Below are 21338 nucleotides of genomic sequence, written 5' to 3' on the forward strand. Positions count from 1 at the left end.
TCATTTTTTGCAATTAAAATGTCACATCTATAATTATTGTTATCAAAGCAATGATTGAATAAACTAATTAGTTTCTAAATTACTTCATAGCACTTAAAAATAAAAAGAGTTTAACACATTTTGTATCTTTTTTCTCAGATGTTTTTCAACTCTCAAAAAGACTTTAAGCTGTTTCCTAAAGTCTGGAAAAAATTACTTACATTTTTAAATAGAACTTGTTCTTTTTCTTTTTTTGCATTTATTTTACAGTATTTATAAAAAACTATTGTCAAGCAACTTAATTTGTAATTTTATTAAATTTGCCATATTTTCGTCAATTACATCTTCATTATGTTAATTTGTCATTAACTTTAGTTAAATAAAAGATTTTTATTAAAATTATTAATTAAGTACTTTTCATAGCATTATTGTTATAGATGAGTCTTTTTAGAAGTATGCATTGTTAGGTTTAAACAAAATATAAAAAAATCAGTTGATAACATTTAAAGTTAAACTATTTTTCAATGAATGTAATAAGTTGGTTCACTTGTCTACCAGCATGATTGTAATCTTTTCAGGAATAGGTCTGAGGTTTAATTCAATGGTGAGCACTCACATTAATGATAGATTTGTTATCTGGTGGTTTAAAATGAATTTATTAATTAGTATATTACATTTAATAAGTCTTATTTACAAAAATACCAACTCTAATTATTATTTTGCTTTTCTTTCATTGATTTTAATTTCAAAAAACGAACCTGAAGCAATGTCTAAATTTTCCCATCCCGAAAGGGGATTTGAACCCCTGGCCCTCAGATTAAAAGTCTGATGCTCTACCAACTGAGCTAATCGGGCTTCATGAAAAAACTGCAAGCACTTGTTCACTTAATTTTGGTTGATAAAACTTATCTAAACATTGAATTACATCCAGTAAAATTTGAAAAGATGTGCTAAATATCTCTTCACTTATTAAAAGGGTAACAACAGGGTATTATGTGTCAACCAGTGTTTTCATTGCTAAAAACGGAATTTAGTACCTACAACTAAATTGATCGTGCTCCATAAATTTATTACAATTTCTTAAGTAATTTTTGTTTGTAAAACTGATCTTGTTAATGAACTAAATCAAGCAAATTTTTGGAAAATATTATTTGAAAATGACCAGCATTTATAAAGAATTCTGACTAAAACTTAAAATTTGTTACAATAATAATAAAATAATTTACTACAATCTTAAAAAATTTGCACATAACAAGAAATTGAGGATTTAAAAATAAAGTAAATAAAGTAAAATAATGTTTTTGAATGATCATAAGTTATAAAAGGTAACCTGTGAAAATAAAATGCTTAAATCAATGCATTTTAGCAGCAAAATGCCAGATCCAAAACTGGTGATGGCATTCGTCATTATAACTGTTTATAACTTAAAATGAATTTTATAGTTGTGACATTTTCCCAACTGGAATTTTCTTTATTTCAGTAACACAAAATATATAGATTATCATTAATGTCTTGATAAAACATTGAAAATGTTGAAAAACACATGGTAAATATATAAAAATAGTATTATATTACACAATTTCTTTTTGTTTTAAAACTAATAGAGTCTATGATGTTGTGGTAAAGAGAAAACATTGCATTTTTGAATCCTATATGCAGAAGAAACAATCGGCCTTCCTTTTCGCAATTAAAATGTCATATCTATAATTATTGTTATAAAAGCAATAATTCAACAAACTAATTATTTTCTAAATTATTTTATAGCACTTAAAACTAAAAAGAGTTTAACACATTTTGTATGTTTTGGTTCAGATGTTTTTCAACTCTCAAAAATGACTTCAAGTTCTTTCCTATTTTTAAATAGAACTTGTTCTGTTTCTTTTTTTGCATTTGTTTTACAGTATTTATAAATAACTATTGTCAAGCAACTTAATTTGAAATTTTATTAATTTACCATACTTTCATTAATTACATCTTCTTACGTTAATTTGTTATTAACTTTAGTTAAATAAAAGATTATTTTAAAAGTATTAATTAAGTAACTTTCATAGTATTCCTCATATAGATGAGTGTTTTTAGAAGTTTGCATTGTTAGGTTTAGAGAAAATATAAAAAAAATCAGTTGATAAAGTTTCAAGTTCAATTATTTTTCAGTGCATGTAATAAGTCAGTTGACTTGTCTAGTAGTATGGTTGTATTCTTTGCAAGAATAGGTCTTAGGTTTAATTCTCTGGTGAGCACTCACATTAATGATAGAATTGTAATCTGTTCGTTTAAAATAAATTTATTAATTAGTATATTACATTTACAAAATCCTATTTACAAAAACACCAACTCTAATTATTATTTTGCTTTCCTTTCATTGATTTTAATTTCATATAATGAACATGAAGCAATGTGATTTTATTTAATGTCTAAATTTTCCCAGCCCGATAAAGAATTTGAGACCCTGGCCCTCAGATTAATAGTTCAATGTAAAAACTAAGCTAATCGGGCTTTTCTAATAAATTATTAACACTTGTTCACTTAGTTTTGGTTCATAAACTTATCTAAACATTGAATTAAATCCAGTAAAGTTTGAAACGATGTGCTAAATATCTCCTCACTTAAAAATGTTATGATTGGTAAAGTTAAATACTTTACAAGCATTAAAATAATTATATTTTTCACAAAAGTAGAAAAAAGAGCGATCCATACTATGTAGAAATAAAGTATTATAAATATATCTGACTCCTTTCTTATATACTGTAATGTTTGACAGTGACGTTCTTAATACATTATATTTTTGCAGGAAGACCTATATTCAAACACTGCTATTCATCATTCAAAACTTAAAACAAATACATATTTTTGAAAGCAATGTTTCAAAAAATAGTATTTTTGTAAAACACTTAGTAAGTGGTAACACTTGCATTATAAGAATAATATTACAAATTTTGTACTTTTTTGCTCATACTTTATTTAACTGTCACACAAAATTTTATTATATTTGTATAATACTGAGTAACATACATCACATTTTGAGAATAAAATTTGTTGACTTGTTTTCCTAGTATTTCTTGAACTAATTCTTAAACATTTTTGTTAAGTAATTACATCATAAATTCATTACTTTTAGAATATTTTCATTTATTACAAATTGCATATTAAGACAGTGAAATTGCAATATTATAGAAGAATGCTCCAAAGAACGTTTTAGATGCGAAATAGCAATTTAATGTTAGTTTTTTTTCCAAATTTTTTATAAAGTAACTCATACGAAATAATAAGACAAAATGTCTTAATGTTACTTTTTTAAGAAACGAATTGTTATAATACATAAAAAAATCATTGGCTATAAGTCTAATTAAATTATATGGTTGAGGGGCTCTACATCATGTTGGTTTCAAGTCTAAAGGTATGATTGTTTCTTTGCGAGCAAGAGGTCCTGGGTTCAATTCCTGGTTGAGGACCACACCTATGTTAACAAACAAGAATAGAGTATCCATCTACACAACCATGGATAGCAATTTGCCATCTTGTTACTTTATGCTGGCTATCCAGATACATAGAAAGTGAAAAAATTATGAATAAGCTTTCTGAAAGTCTTGTTCCAGCAAGAATTTCACTCTCCATAAAAAGTTTGGCATTGGTACATTGTATAAGTAGGCATTTTGTAATGCATACTTTGGCAATCAATAGTTAGATCTCAGCCATTGGTTGGATCTTTTCACATCTCTGTGTAACAAATGATAAAACTACAAATACGTTCGTAAACTTATACTTAAATACTATTTGGCAGTTGATATAACAACTTTAAGAGAGTAGCATTGTATTGTTAGAGCAATGATAGTTATTTTAGCAATTGTCAAAGTAAAATTTGATGGATTATGTAGTATACTATGTATAACTCTAAAAACATTCTTGTAATACCTAGTGAAACGAATGTCACTCTCCAGTTTTTTGTTCAATATAAGTATTTTACCATATAAATCTGCCTTGAAGAGACTTACACAGGCTTCAACACATGTACTTCAATGTTGTTTTGGCTAACTTATTTTGGCTAATTTTAACCTGCATTTCAGCTCAAGTGCAATGTGCTTTTAAAAACAAAAATTCGTCATCAGCATGTTTACTTTTGACTTGTGAAACATCTGGAATAATAGCTTCACATCTTTTTCTTTCATCTATTTGTAAGTAATCATCATCATGATTAAACACCCCCGATGCCTCTGTAACCTCATCAAGTAATTCTTTGGAAATAGCTAGACCTCATTATACAGACTAATATGTAAGTACTTAGGTTAAGAAATAAAGTAAGAAAACAATTTATACTACTTTGCACCAGTTTATAATACCATATTCTTTGACATTATATGCTTCTGGGAAATTATAGACATGGTTTGGTATCCCCTTAGGTAACTTGGCATTTTTCTGTGATCTCGCTCCAGGTGAATTCCCAAACTGTCTCACAAAGCACATCTAACTATCGCGTGATCACTGGTATATAAATAAAAGCCATAAGGTATTATAAAGAAGAAATTAGAACATGCAAATATCATAAAAGATAGGAGTATAAAAATCATGGTTCTTGACAAACCTATCAGTTTGATTATCAGGTTTATATGCCCCTTCATCAAAAAGTCTACATGGCTGCCTTTTGAAATAGGCCTCAAGACAGTGATGGCAGCTGCCCAAAGGGCATGCACAAGCAAGTGCCCCCACATTATTCAGACGAAAATTAAACAAAGTTGCTTAATACAATAAAGAAAAACATTTTGTTTACTCGTCAGGTCAGTTTCAGTTGATGACAAACAGACTACGTATGACAATGAATCACGGTAAACTCGGTCATTTTTCATTGCTGAGCTTTGAGGACAATATTCTAAGAGAAATTAAGTTGGACGAACTTATCAAATCCCACTAACTACTCTATCTCAAGTAGCATTCAATCATCGTATGCAAATACCTTACACACTATATTCTAAGTTTATATTTTCATCAGATGCTTGACAAAATTTGTGTTTAAATTTTGCTTTTGGACAAATGGGCAGCCCAATGGCCTATAGAAAACGCCAATGAACGCATGAGATAAAGAGTGAAGCTTCTTCGAAATTCAATGTTCTCAGCAGATTGTACCATCCACATATAAAATGAGCTTTCCTTAATATCGATTTTCCTTCGTCAATGATATGTTCTTATCATGTTTTTTTCTTTGTATTCATAGAGTTTCATGCAAAGTTATAGATTTAATAAGGCTTTTAATAAAACACTGCTCCCTCACACGAATGAATAGTTTCTTTTCATGGCAAGAAAAAGTTGTAGTAGACTTCCTATTGATGTTATTTACTCGTTTATATCACAACTCCTTCTTTGCACTGTATGTAAGAAAGGTATGGAAAACCTTATCCTTGGAGATCTCAAAGTTAAATCAGTCTTTATTACAAAGTTGACATGCATAATCGTCTAAAAGCAACATTTTTTGAATTTTCACCTTTGGCTTTAATTCTTTAAAGAATTGGTTGAGAAAACGTGTATATATACATATTCTTATTGCTTGTGAAAAATGGGAAATTATATTTAATCTTCAGGGATTAATTATAAATGTGCAATGAAGCATGGTGTACATGTTCTACACAACCAATAAAAAGTCAGGAAGGCCATTGAATATAATCACTATAATCAGTCAATAAGGATTGTGGAAAGTATTTTGGAAGAACATTTATGGAGCCTCCAATACATGCCCTTAAATAGTAGGGAAAACAGTGAGGTTTACGTGACGTTTCTTATGTTTCTTATATTACAAGTAATTTGTACATATAATACATTATACATTACATTACTTGAACATGAGCATAATGTGAATTAGATTGCACAATGTTTATACGTATTTGTATATATATACATCAGATTGCCTTCTGTGCTATTTATGTATGGATGCGGTATGAATTTGTTGTACACTATTCTATACATTAGGATAATAATGTCTGAGATTGTTCCCAAACATACACCAATAATCTGTACAAAGGAATTGTTTAAATGCAATGAACAACAGACCTGAAAAATATAATAAACTTTCAAGAGAGCAAATTAATGCTCGTAATTACTATTTTGAGAATGGCGTGAAATCTACAATTTGCTTTGAGGAAATAAAAACAGCTTTCGTAGAAACGTCTTGTCTGTGGACAAGGTCAAGGTGAGAAAGACCTTTTCTTTAGTCGTCTGCTGTCTTTTAAAAATTGTTCTTTATGCGATAAACTAACAATGAAACCAGCGCTATGAAATCTAAGCCATACTTATCTCAATCACATCCTTAAATTTGTATTTCTACTACAGAGTAATTTGTATGAAGTTCTACTTTAAACTTTCCTTTTTTTCGAAGAGCACATTCTTATAGAAACATTTGTAAATTGTAAAAACTTGTTTTGATTGTTCTATTGTTTGATTGTTTATGTATTGCGATATACAATAGACATCCGTTATGAGCAGAATTATAGGCTGTAAAACTTAGAAACTGTTGCAGTATTATTGTAACACTTGATGTTGTGATGTCAGTAACTTTTTCACAAAATTTGGCTGATGCTGCATGTTTTCAACAGCTTTTTCATAACTGAAGTTATGCTTTTTCGGAAATGGATTGGCAACAAAGTTGTTTCTGCAAAAGAAAAAGTCAATCTAATAATTCAGAGTCACCCTCATGTAATCCACCCCAAAACAACCACAGAGATTCTGGGGTTGAGTGGATATTATCTATTTTGCTCAGAATTTTTTAAATCAGGCAAATAAAATATTAAAATCAGTATCATCATTAATGGTTTAAAGAATGTTACCCATCAAGAATTTGCTATGATGAAATCTTTGACAAATTTATGCATTATTGCAGATGACGTAAAGAGGCTATCTCACCTGAGTGAAAAAAAATAAATTGGCTTCTGTCAAATGGATTGGTCTTGGAGAATCTGAGGAAAATAAATATATACAGAAATCTAATGACATGAAAAACAACCCAGCAACATTAGATGATGCTTAAAGAATAAAATTGGTTGATCAGCATATAAAACTTTTAGATAAGGAGGTAATAGTCGTTTTAATAAATTCATTGTGTAGAGCAGAGGTGGCATTAAGTAATTAGAATAAATTAGAATAGGCCATTGATTGGTGAGACTTTAGTCTTTGGAAATGTACATAATTAATGGTAGTCTGATAAAGGAAGTTTATATTGCCTTAACATTGCATGCATATCTGGAAGTGTTATGCTGAGTAAAACTCTTATTTTTGAGCATGTATTTTTTGTGCAAACATGCAGTGATTACCAGATAAAGTTTTTTCTTATTGCAAACTTGTTTTTCTTTTGACATGATAGTGACTTGAACGTCTTCTTGCAAGAAATTTTTTTTCTATTCTGGTTGTGTGGAATGTATCAGTTGAACTGTTTCAAAAGGTTATGGAGAAATGATTTATTAATAACAAGCTATATTTAATGGAAATATGAAGTTTAAAGTATGTGTGAAATTGAAAATTTATAATATATAATATCTTGAAACCATTCGCTAAACTGTGTTTCATGCCTTTGGGCAATAACCAGGTGAATGACAGTTTAGTTGATCGTTTCATATAATAATTTTACTTTATATTTTTATACTTTGCTCAATCTATAAAAATATTGAGCACTCTTTTTAACAAAAATGCACAAACTATAATTTTAAAGTGACAAGCCTGCTTCATGATTTCTCACTTTTCATTAAATTCTCTATAAAGAGTGAAAAATCACGAAACAAGCTTTTGGAATAAAATTGTAGTTTGTACAGCTAAAAAAAATTTGTGTGCTATATTTTGTAGATGTAGACCAAGGAAAACAGAAATGAACTCTTGAAGATGTAAGAATGCTCTTAAACATGAAGTAAAGTAAGTTCATTTTTTATTTATTCTTCGACACTGGACTTCACCAATGAGAGTGACGTAACCATACAGGTACATTTTTAACCACTACGGGGCCTGAATAAAACATTTCACTCTATGGCTGCAAGTTTAAAAATTATATTTTGAAAAATTTTTTTGTTAAATAGTTTTGAAAACAATAAAATTGTGTTAATAACAGTTGTAAAGGTTGCCTGTATATTCCTGAATAGTAGTGTTCACCTTTTTTGATTCGCCTGCAATAATAAATCCTTCTGTTTTTGAATAAAAAGTTTATGGAAGATACAAAAATATTTCCTGTGAGTAATTTTGTAAAAAATTACCCTTGTTACAGTCAAGTTGTCAAGACATCATGATTGTTAGTTCTTGTCAGTGAGCATTTTTCATAAAGGTGAAGCAAAAGGTGTGACTGTTTCTCGCGTTCCTTTTCATGTTGAAGGACTATCAGATGACATTCGCTTAAAGAAGCCATGGCAATATGGCTCAAAGGAAATACGGTGAATAATGGAGTTGCCTGGATAGTATTTCCTTCATTCTTGAAACGTCAGAAGGTGCACCCTGATAAAATTTTGGTGAAGCCTTTAAAGGACAAATGCAAGCTAGAAGACAACTTTATTTTATTGTAATGCCGATAGCGTGAAAACAAGACGTACCAAGTTTCAAAGTCTCCTGGAAAATATTTCAAAAGATATTTAGGGTTATAATCGGTAAAAACACGATATTCGATGACCATTTCTAAAACGCCATGAGATTGTTTAAGTTTGGGAACTGGGAAAGAGTGACGTATTAGTTGACATAAACAAGCATTGTTCTTACATCGTTCTACGACTTGCACGGCTTTCGGTAACTGGCTATTACTGTTTTTTATTTAACAAAAATTAATCCTTCTTCCATAGAATAGAGAATATATAGAAAGGCAACTCGCCGGTGAAACGCGTGGCATATTTTCTGTGCGCATGCGTTAGGCCCGCCATTACTCTGGCCAGTAACTTGACGCTGGCGTACTATAAAATAATATTGGAAAAGTGCGATTTTGTGATAATAATCGCCTAAAACGCAAACTGTTTTGGAAGATCATGGAATTTTGTGACGAAACGTGAAAGAAATAAGGTGAGAGACCATTATTTAATTGCTGGCAAGTCCGTAAAGGTTTTTTATTGGTAAAAATTACATGTTTCAATGTAGGGTGTTTATTTTACTGCTATGGAGTTGTCAGTAAGTTAGGTGAATAGAAGTCCAGAAGTAAAATCTCTTGCGTTTTCGTCCATTCTGAATTATAAATTTCAAACATTTGAGGTGTTATTATAAATGTATTATTTAAAACACAAACTTGTCAGAGTATTACTTGTACCAACGCTGTAATATTTCAGGTTGAAACTTGCCAACTTGCTAAACTATAAATCAAGTTAATCAACCAGCTAACCAAGTAATCCAATAATGATTCATGATGCTTGTGTGTGAATTATAACTGATAATAATTTGCAACATTCGGTTTCAAACCATGGAGGGTTTGTTTATCATTTTAAGCATGAGTGAAATGTTAATATGTTAATAGTTGGGCATTTTTAATACCAAATGTAGTTTTAGTGAGGTATACACTCTGTTTGCCTTATTTATACATTTTGCCTAGCTGTGATTTGTGCTCTATTAAATTTATTACCAATAGTTATGATTGATTTTCTGATATTTTTCTCTAGTTGTTATTTTGGCATTCAGTTCTCAAGTGAGGATTATGTTGCAAGTGTCTTGTGTTATGTAGTTTTAGTATGTTGGATTAGATTTTAGTGGCTACTTGTTGCAGTAGCATGTTAAACTTTGTTTGTTAAATTCTATTACGTTTTTATTATGATTGGGTGGTTTTTGTAAGGGTGCTCTATTAAACATTGATCACAATTTCTTCAGCTTAATTGTTTAGTATACCAATATTTATTGAGAAATTAGCATTTCTTCTGCACCCCCATCTAGCTTAAGCTAGGAGGGCTGCACACCCCTCTCTTATATCCATCTCTTAATAAATTTGTCATTAAATTTTTTAAATGTAAATATGTGTACTGAATTGCTGTATTTTATTCTGTATATTCTATTGCATGAAATGCAAACATTCTAAATTTAAATTGTTTTGTGATAAAGATTTTTGTGCACCATGTAAATCTTTAATGACAAAGACATGTTTTTAGCCTTGTACCATTAAGAAAATATGATATTTATTATATTGCTGTTATTCTGTACATATTTTTCACTCAGAAATGTCTTTATCAAAATAAGTTTCCAATGTTATTCAATTCTCAAATCGCCCAAACCATTGTATATTGGGTTTGCTGTGGATCATTCTCACGTGTGCATCTCTACTGCAACTTTTTGATTCGAGAATATAAAGTTGTACATTTTCTATTTTTGGTACTATTCGTTGCCAGGGAGGCAATAGTGATAACCCCATTCCAACCCAATTTATGCAAGCATTTAGAAAGCTTTTCTTCAGTTCCCTTCTAACCTGTTCATCTGGAAATTGTGACAACGACCTTTATTCTATGCTGGTTGAGTATTCCAAAAATGTTGCAAAGAATAAAGTCAGCCAGAAGAAAATGGTTCAAGTCTTTCCACCTCCGCAACCACAAATTTTAGCAATTGGTCCTACTAACTACAAGGAGCCAAATGTTGTTACTAATTTTTTTGAGAAAGATAAACATTACATATGAATAAAGGCTTGTTGTGTGTTCATCATAATTTGCTAAATATGCCACCATTCATCAATGCAGTCAGCAAACAGTCAGCAAGGCAACATTCTTCTGTTTCTTGTTTACATATATGTATAACTTGTTAGAAAATGTCTGAGCAAATTGAAATCACTTTCAAAAGAAATCAGTAGAGCACAACGGAATATATGAATATGCACCCCCCAATTAACATTCTAGTTACTTCTCTGTTTGCACAGTATATATATTTTTTGAATTGCACGTACGGGCCACCGAACATTGTCCAATTGAAACGCATCATTTTTACTAGTATTTATTATAGCCATTCCTGCTTATTTCGAATTGCCGGAGTGAAACGAAGTGCGTGATTTCATGCAAAGCGGGAATATGGTTTTGTTACTAGGTAACAACTGGAAATGTAATATGAACGAGGAAAATTTACAAATACAATTCTTCAAAAGTGCGGAAAAATGAACGATTGGTAAAACTCTTAAGAAATATCCTTAAAATTTACAGTGTTTTATTTTAGGACAATTTTTAGTACTGCTGGGCAGGCAGAGCAGGACCGCTAGCTACGCCACTGAGTGTCGTTGAAATGCTAATCTTGAATATAAAGTACAATGTTGAATGCATGGAAGCTAGATTTTTAAATTAGTGTGCAAGTGATTCATAACGTAATTAAGAGTAGTTTCTACCATGCACGTACAGAAAATAGGATACGTGACAGTAGTGGCGTAGCCAGTCCGCAAGTTAGTGGCTGGCATTTTATTCAAATTCTAACGTGAATGAAAAATTTCTAACATGAATGAAAAATTTCTAACATGAATAAGAACGACTATAGTTTTTCAAGAGCAATAACATGCGGAATGTACATGAGAACATATATTTGCTTGTATAACCATCTTTTAATGTTCTTAAGAGAATATAAAAGCACACAATTATAATATTTCTACAAATGCTGTTTGTGCAATCTGAAATGTTCTAAGTTGTTTAAAGTAATATAGTGTTTTATTATTTGTTATGTCAAAAAGAGTTTACAGACAGTTAATTCGATGTAAACACTATTTTCATATCATGCAGACAGGAAACAATATTAAGTATTTATACTTTTTTATAATATATGTCATAATAATAGCGTCAAATGATAGCCGTTCTCCGATATTGTCAACATTAGACATTACAAGTTCCATAAATTAATCTATTTTATATTCTCACACTGTTAACAACAAGATATGGTCCCTTTAAACAAACAAGATAAATGTTTTTCAAAGGTAGATGGACTTACCAATAACATGGACAATGTTCAGGAGTAAAGCCAAAAATAGATTATCACAATAAATATATATTTATTGAGATAAATACATATAAAGTCATGCATATAATATTCAAAATTTGCTCATGTTTTCACAAAACGCTTACCCACTGCAATTGTAACTTGCTGAACGGCATGATGTCATCTTTACAACGCCCAAAAAAACTTTTGATTTTAATGATATTTATCAACAGGTGAAACCAGCATTTTTCTCTAAACGTAATGAAACTAAACATAAATATGAAAAACTGTGCAGTTTCTTACCATGCGGTGAACCCGCAAAGCATTTATTGCATCAAGTCGAATATGAACTAAAGACAAAGTTTAGAATGAATTGGATTATCTTATATGGACTAGGTCCAGTTCAGTTCACCAAAGGAACTGCGCCCGTTTCAAACTTTACATGACCTGAATGCATTTAAAACAAAATATGATGAAAAAGTTGATCTTCTTTCCTTTCGTCTTTAATGCAATCGGCGCATGTAGAGTTCGACGTTTGAAACAGGGCTTAATTTTAGCTTCTCAAAAAACATAATCTTACTGCATGCTCTTATTTAAGTCATATGTCAATTCTTTTTCAATCATCTGCATAGTTACGGTAAGTCAATATGATTTTTCCCTCTCGGCTTTTCATTCTGAAAAATATAAATCTTCCATGAAAATTTGCATAAGTTCATGTCTTAAAGAAGAAACAATTTTAAAAACCTACCTTTTGAACTAGCAAAAAAATGAAATATATATTGCTTTTATTTTTGTTCATATTTCTAACTTCTGGATAGAACAAATGAATACAGGCCGAACTGAGCTCAATCTAAACGTCTTTATGAAAGATTAAAATATATGTTGCGTGTATAAACAACTGTATTTATTTATAATTAAGTAATTTGGGCTGGAGTTAAGTTTTCATTTTTATGCAGAGGTCTTCTTTACATGCATAAACGATGTTACTCACGCAATTACCCAAGCAATCGCTTTAATCCGTGTCGTGAACGAGTCTTAGTTAAATACAACACGATGTCGTACGTGCAACAAAATCTTTGTCAAAGTCATGCACCACAACGCATGCGACAAGATACATAGCAAAATGCTCTTGTGAGGGTTCCTTTCCACAAAAGATGCACCGTGAGCGAGTTTTGCTTAATTAATGTAAAGGTAACATTCGCAACAATTGCGTTAAACTACACTTTATATTGTTGACAACGCAGTGAAACTGCCAGTTGTAGTTGTCTCAGGTTGTTCAACAATTTCCTAGAAGGCTTTCAGGTTCCTCTTAAAGTTTATGCTCTTGCTAAAAGAGAGATTTTGGCAATGTAGTTATTTTTTCATTTTTACAGTTATACCTGCAGTAATATAGCTAGAGCATTAGCGTTGATTGTGACATTTTGCCACCACAGCTGCTTGATATTTCATTTCAACACAAGGAAATTTAATGCAACTTTTTCATACAATTCAAACATTTCATTCAGGCAATACGAAAATTCGAATTTGAATTCTCATTTTTTTAGATGGGTGAGATTTTTGAGCGCTAGGTTACAACGTAACATTGCTTCAACCACATTCTCTAATATGAGAGAAGGTAGTATGATTTTTATCTTATCTTCGTCAGTTTTAGTTGTACGTCTGATGTTGCATAGATTGTAGTTTAAAATGTAACCCATTGACGTTCAACTTGAGTATAAGTATCCTATAGGATACTTATTCAAAATATAATTGAGTACTGTTTTACAGCTTTTTTAACCTAGCTAGTAGGAAGTCAATTTTTGAAGTACTTACTTGCGCTTCCTTCAAAGTCATTAGTAATGTCACCACTCGACAACGCCCGCTTTATTCGGATCTCTTCATCAGGAGTCTCACGAAGGGCAAATATGTTGCAGTCAGATCCAACTAAGTAAATCAAAGTTATTTATAGTTTCGGAACGTTAGAAAGAAGTTGTCCTATATCCAAAATAATCCCAACTACAAACCTTTGGGTATGTTTCACCCTGAACCTCTGTATCACAATATAGCGTCTACGTTTTTAGAAGCAGAATGTAAAAACACTTTTTTTGAAAGTTTTAAGAATCAAAACTTTTATATTCTACATGAGATTTTTCTGTGTTGGCGTTAATAAATTGCGTTTTATTAAATTGCGACAGAATTTTAATGCTATATATAGACAGATAACATTTCTTGGTTTTTTAGAAAGCGCGGATGACAAAATTTTGAGTGTTGTCCATCTTGTTGATCACATCAACTTTCATCAAAGCTTTATTTAACATTGTAAAAAAGTTGTGCTGCATTGTCTTCTAAATTAAATTACTTTGTTTGTATACATACGTACCTTCATTACTGCAAGAGATTTGCAACTGTGATGTCTTCTTCCATTGAAGATTATTTTGAAAGACTTCTCCACTATCTAAAATAAATTTAAATTGGCTTGTAAAAACATGTTTTGGAATAACAGCTCGTGGCGCTAAACAGTCGAGTGGATCATATATCAGAATTCAAAGTTCAAAGAGAAACTTCAATATGACTACTCTTTCTTGTGTTGTATTAATCATGTTGTGGTTACAACAAATATTTATTTTTCAAAACTGACTGTGTACAATCCCATATGCAAATTATGAACAGTTTATTAGGATTTATTCCATCATTGGAAAGGTGTCCATTTTTAACTTTTGTCTATGTATTTATATATGAAAGAAAGGCTCTATATAGTTGCATTTGCACAATATAACTTATCAGTTATTTAATGCAATAAAGTGAACTAACAAATAATTGCAATGTTTTTAAAATATGTAACAGTCCTTTACATGTGCTGGGTTTTCTCAAAAGTATTTGCTCAAGCTTATTTTAACATTTGAAAACGCTTTCTGCGAAGCATATCTCTGTCAACAGATTAGAAATGGTCTAGTATAAATACAAAACAAAGCATTCCCCTTAAAATTCGTTGTATCACGTACTAAGCAGCTCAGATTAGAGTCTTTCACTCTTTATTAATTTATGTATGTAAGTAGCTACGTTTTACTAGGATAAGAAGCAGAAGTTGATACTTAATGAAAGGAAATGGCAAAATGCTCTGTATACTCTATATACAACATGAGAAATCTTTAACAAATTAAATATATGTTTGATCGTGATTAAATTGAGCTCTTTTTTTACATAAGAATTGCAACTTCATGCACTAGTCTTTCCTTCAGAACACCAAAACCCCTCATTTTTTTATTTATGCAAATGACATTGTTATGTCATGACAGAGCATGAGTTTTTTCCTGATTCACCTTTGATGTATTTCTTCTCTTTCATTACGGTTCACCTTGCATAACTACTGCCGTTACCGTTCTGATCTGACTATCAAAAATTGTCTTTACACTTAATCAATTTCCAACAATCATATTATGTGTAGAGTACCCTTACAAAAATACCAGCTTTGTTAAGCGATACAAAAACTTATGCCTTAAAAAATGATATTTCGTGTGTTACTTAGCATAACAACCGCGTAAAGGTGTTGTAAAAAACTGCCAACTCCGCATAATCTCGTTAATAGAAGTGCATAGATTGCGATTTAATGTGATCGTAAAATTGGACCCTGGATAATTTTGTGCCGAAAGTCGAAACAGGTGATATTTTACTGTATTAGACCGGCCAACAATATGTTGGAGTTATTTGCATGTTTAAAAATATTTTGCAGAAGAACTTTCTCAAAGCAGTTGCAAACAGCTGCGACTCCCTCCACAGTTGTTCTCCCCACAAATTGTGCATGTCAACTTGCTGAGGGAGACAGCAACGTCTTGTCTTTATGGTATTGTACATGGTGTTTACTTGCTGATAACATAACAAGTTCAGAAAGATGTACTTTGAAGTGCTAAAGAAATTCTTTCAAGAAGTGTAAGTAAGTATTCATGTAGTTGTGACTTTTGAATTACTAATATTTTCTCGCTGAATGCCGATAACAAGAAGAAAATACATGTTGCAAAGCTCTCAACTTGCACCCTTGCTTATTACAAAGACAAACCTAGAAAAGCTCCGCATGGAAGTTTTGTTCTTTCTGCATAAAATCTCGACAAAATAATGTGACTATAATCAAGTTAACAGTCTATCATTATAACATTAGTAATTTAAAATATTTCAAACCTTGTAATTATAATTTTCTATTTTTAAATTATTGTAACACTGTCACTATCCATGTGTAAAATCATTGATAAATAGTTATAACTCACTTATTTACAAACACAATAGCAATAGCAATCTTGGAATAACTATTATTATAATGAATCAGGAGGGAGTGAATAATAAAAATAATTTTTCAAGTGGAAGCTTTTCATCCAAAATTTCCTTGTGGCATCAATGTTTTTGATAGCCGGTTCCAGCCCCCTTTGTACATCCAGTTAGGTTAATAGAAATCAATGATGGCTTGCTGTTAATTATATTTCGTCATTGGACGATGTCACGCGCACGTAATCGATGACTCAGTTGCCTGCGTAGTTTTCGAGCGAACGGTTGTTAGTTTTCTTAAACCGAATAAATTAACAACGAAAGATAAAAGATAAGCACACCTGATGACGAATTTGAAATATGGTTATTGGAAGACGAGCCAAGAGGTAGGAATGAAGTGACAACAGGAAAATCGATATCAGTAGTGCTGGCTAATGTAGTCGACAAAGTGGAAATATTAAATGTCATAATAATACAGTTGACGGTGCGTCTCTTGACATGATGGAGGATAATTACACGGATTCAATACAATAACAGTTTAACACACGGCATGTTACAGAGTAGTAGATGAGAAGCACATGGAATAATTAATCAGAATTTACATAGTAGTCCAGGAAGTTTGTGATCAGACTCCAACAAATACCGTCAACATGAATAGTTCCAATAAACAACTGAAATCACTCGTTGAAATCACTCGTTGCGTTTAAAACAGATTCCCAGATCTGCATGCGCATATTTAATATGACTGCTTAGTTTCCTTGTCCATTACCTCATAGAATTAAAATCAAACTTCAACTTACAAGTAAGTCACCTTTAATTTCTACATTTTTTTGCATTGCGAATATTTTTTGCATTGAAGACATTTCTTTTCATTAGTATAAAATTTCATTTTGCTTCGTGAATCAATTTATTTTGTATTTATTATTACTGAATACCAAACTTATTTTGCGTGCAAGAGACAAAACGTTTTTGCATTAGAATGTTTAGTTTTGCACTACGTATTTGTTTTGTGAATTGCACGTATGCCCCTCTACTTTAGCATCAGATTTTTGGAACGATTTATTCATATTTTCCTCCATATTTTAGCACATTTACGGTGTCATATCAAATGCTCGTGGTTACATTAAAATTCCACATCGTTCAGCGGAGACAACTCGTCAAATTGCAATTATGTGAGTGATTGGGGCAAATACCGTCCCAACTGTACAACCGATGTTCAGGCAAAGCGAGTTGACTCGTTTACCATCTAATCCTATTGTAGCTGTTAATAGGGTTTATTAAAATGGTGCAGTATCAGTAAAACTGTCTCATTTAGGTAATCGGTTACACAGTACAACTTGGTCCATATAATCAGCCCCTAAAACAGTCTAGTGTTTGATAAGAAACTGTTTTGCTTTTAATATATCTATTTTCTTTTACAAGCAAGGCAAACTTGTAACAACTTTTATGAAATGTAGTTAACCTTTTTTAAATTTCATTCAAATTCTAAAAAATCATTCAAGTTTTACATTAAAATATAAATCAAATTTGATTGATTATATCATCTTGCCAACTACGGACTGCATTATGGCGCTCGATCATGTATGTGACTAAATTATGCACACATCTTTCTACCGCTTATATTATCTATAAATCTGCACTTAAAATTTTAATTTGGTAGTAAATATAATTTATTTATATCATGTGACAGATATATGCAACTGCAAAGTTTTGCGTGAGAATACGAACAAACCAAGTTAAATTTTTGTATACCTACCAGCAATTAGCGACCACCATATAAACAAGACTACGAGCTGAAGCATTTTATGTCGAGTAACCGATCGCAGCATTATCAGGCTTTTATTTTTCTTGCGCTAGACAAAATTAATTCATATCACTTTCCATTGCTTTTAAAGGGCTGAATTTTAATTTTTATTTGCAAAAATTAGATTGTTTGGAGAAAAAACTACGCATTCGCAATACGTAGTTTTTTAATCTTAATAATATGTCAATTTTACAGTCGTTTGTGTCATTTGTGCAATTATCGCATACCCATGTCAATAAAGAAAGTTCTACAGCTTTGACGATATCGGAACAAAGAGTGATTGGAATTTTTATGTATGACATTTTCAAAGTGCAAATATATTCCATGTAAGATTTAACGCTTAAACGTCACTGATAATTTCTATATATATTTAACATTTAGATATTATTTACCCAAATTGATGCTAAATCTTCAAAGCTGCCGGTTCATTATTTCAAATGGAATAAATAGAGTTGAAAGACAAGCGTAGTGATATATTATCATATTATCATTATGGAATGGTTTTCTACATCTTTGTGAAGGTTATTTTCAAATTGATAGCTACTCAATAGATTTTTTAGTTTTAGATTTTTCTTTATGGTTTAAGTTTAGAGGAGTTAATGGACTATGCATATAGGTTTTTATAAAACTACATAAACATATTTATTAATATTTATTGCTCTCTTTCAAATTCGATTTTAGGTAGAAATTTATAAAAAATAATCCCTTACTTTTTCCTTATTCTGTTCTTCAAGTTTATTCTTGATACGTCGTGACGAATGAGAAATGTCCAAAACAGCTTCATGTGGGAGTGTTTTCCAACTGCCATAGAAACAAAAACTATTTTAGAATTCTTCTTCCATTCGAATGAACGCGCTTTGAAGTCATTTAAGCTGTTAATTGCTTTACACGCAACAACAGAAATTATAGCAATGAATTTGCTGGATTTTATTCAAACTCAAATTCCTAATCCTTACAAATCTTTTACATCGCTTTTAGAAGATTTTAGCATTTATTTTAAGTTCAAGCATTTATCGACCAGTGTTAGAAAAAAGCAAGTTCCACAAAAAAATGTGATTTGTCTGTTTTTAAATGACTGTATAAAATCTTTTCTGAGTTTCTAACGCTCTTTGTCATGATTGGATCTTGTGGTATTCATTTTCAAGTCAATCATGCTGCAAAACCCCATAATTGTCTTCATATATGGTTAGTATTATTTTGTTATTTTGCTCTGTCTTTATTGATATTGAGCACTGTAAAGTTTCAGTATCGTTTTCACGATATTTTATAAAATCAGCAATATTTATTCTGACCCTGATAGTCTATTTCAATGCAAGGTAGAATGGATATATAGCAAAATCTCTCTCTCTCTCTCTCTCTCTCTCTCTCTCTCTCTCTCTCTCAACAAGTCTTTATCTTGAGCTTTGTGTATTGTTCATCTTCAAGGGCGGCTCTAGGGTATGTCAAAAGAGTCATGCGACCACGAATATTTTCCTAAAAAATAATTATTTAACTTTGAGTACAAGGTGACCAAAATGATGAGTGATTACGTTTTTCTTTTTTCCAAAGTCCGAGTGGCAGTTCAGTTTTATGTGAAGTTATAATTTGAAAAGCATTTTATTTTATGGAGGCAGTGGTTAAGGAAAGATTATGATATCTCTTTACAGTTATATTTATATTATTTAAGTGAGAGTGTATTGAATTTCTAGACGATGGAATTATTTACAAGTTGAATATCGTGCTGATGTGATGTATTTGTTTATTGAGGTTTTTGTGTGTAGCGGCTGCGCATGCGACACTGAACATGAATCCAATACATATTATAGTACAAATATAGTACGTTTGCTGTGTGAAAACTTATAAGCGTCTGTCGGCGTTCAAAGATCCAAGCAGAGGTCATTTGCAGTCAACACAGAGTCTTCGGTGGCTTATTTCTATCAAATTGTTCTTATTTTGAGAAATATTAAACAGAAAAATCGTATCGTGGCCTAATAAATTGACTTGCATCATATCGCCTGTGTTATCTATTCAAGCGGAACGAAATACGAGCTCTACTCATCGATTTTACTGTGAATTATCTTCACTAACTTTAACTAATACTTTTAATTCAAGATACTAGTAAAATGCCGGCTCTCTGGCGATAACGTATATCACAATTATATTTCGTTTCAGCGTGCGGTACAAGCAACCTATGAACTTAGTTGTAAGTATTGTGTAGTTGTGTCTGGTATTGAGTCCAATTCGGTATTATTTGCATTTCTTATACATTGCTCAGTTCATTCATACTGATACACACATACAGTACTCTGTTGGTTAATTTAATCAAGCGCAGAAAACAAATGAATTTATTTCGCTTTTGAATTTTGTAAGAAATACAAATATTATTAGTGAAAATTTTCAATTTTAACTAAGATTAATTACCTTATAAAGCATAGACTTTGTCGTTTTGGAAAATTTGAATATCGCCTTAAAAAGAGCAACTGCCATTGTAAATGGCCTGAAATCAAAGAAAAACAAAAAAACCCAAGAGAAAACCAAAATTTGTGAAAAGAACTGTTATACAAATTTAAGACACTATATGCGTTTCGGCAGACAACTCGTCAGGTGTCAACGTCTGCTATCTGTTAAGGATAATCCACTTGTATATATGTCAATTGTTTTGATAATGACTCAGCTCAACTGAATGAGTTAATTTCCTTACTCGTGGTAGTCAGGTCAACAACAAGGAAGAGGAAAACGGGCTGAAGAGTAACAGGGCTTATACTGATTACAGTCGACAAGATTACGATTAGTAATTGATGCCTTGCTGCAGTAGGATGTATCGTGGTTTGTCACTTTGTTATGGGATATAGATTGTTACATGTTACCTTTCGGCTTTAGTAATAAGCAGGGTCTTAAACCCACGAAAAAGTCTGATTTGAATAATACATAGATTCCCACAAAGGCGCCAACGACATCTAATCTAACCTAGACTGACTAGACTAAAACTACATCTTACAAAAACTACAACCCCTCTACAAAATCATCTTCTGTCCACCCCTTTTTTTAATAAATTAACTTTGCTCATGCTGATAAGTCAAGGTATTATTAATGTTGAAATAATTCAATCACTTTTTTACAAACACAACACTATTGACTAAATTCCATCACGTCCACTACATTCCCTTCCAACAACCCTTAATGGTTATATTTCTTTGAGCAACGTTAAATAACATTGTGTATTTGGTAAAAATAAGTCAACTCATCAATATGAGCCAACTTTAAAAACTTTAGAATGATTTGTTTTGATGAATAAAAAACACTACATCTCTTGGAATTCGTCGCATATTGGCATTTACTGCGTTAAAAAACAATAAAACCAGGATAAACTTTAAGGTTTAATGGCTCATTTGAAGCATCCAAAAACGAAACAAAATGTTAAAACAACGCTAAAGGCAATTTTTTTCCTAACAAAAAAGAACTAAAAAATTAGGCATTGGTG

General features: G+C 31.2%; 2 long non-coding RNA genes and 1 other non-coding gene across 4 annotated transcripts; 1 reads left to right on the forward strand and 2 right to left on the reverse strand.

Moving 5' to 3' along the window:
• Positions 1-761: 761 nt before the first annotated feature.
• On the reverse strand, positions 762-834 carry Trnak-uuu. Its single transcript has one exon. It is a non-coding gene; the product is annotated as a tRNA-Lys (tRNA).
• An 8066-nt stretch (positions 835-8900) lies between these two features.
• LOC124457718 lies at positions 8901-9918 on the forward strand. The gene is made up of 2 exons (XR_006952749.1): positions 8901-8985; positions 9573-9918. It is a non-coding gene; the product is annotated as an uncharacterized LOC124457718 (long non-coding RNA).
• Positions 9919-11557: 1639 nt separating this feature from the next.
• Positions 11558-12499, reverse strand: LOC124458092. 2 transcript variants are annotated; one of them, XR_006953002.1, is made up of 3 exons: positions 12422-12499; positions 11988-12093; positions 11558-11807 (listed from the first exon to the last, which is right to left on the reverse strand). It is a non-coding gene; the product is annotated as an uncharacterized LOC124458092 (long non-coding RNA). The 2 variants fall into 2 exon arrangements; XR_006953001.1 differs by lacking the exon at positions 12422-12499 and having other exon boundaries at positions 11988-12293.
• Positions 12500-21338: the final 8839 nt, after the last annotated feature.

This window comes from Xenia sp. Carnegie-2017, unplaced genomic scaffold (genome assembly GCF_021976095.1).
Source record: "Xenia sp. Carnegie-2017 unplaced genomic scaffold, XeniaSp_v1 HiC_scaffold_6, whole genome shotgun sequence".
Taxonomy (NCBI): Eukaryota; Metazoa; Cnidaria; class Anthozoa; order Malacalcyonacea; family Xeniidae; genus Xenia; species Xenia sp. Carnegie-2017.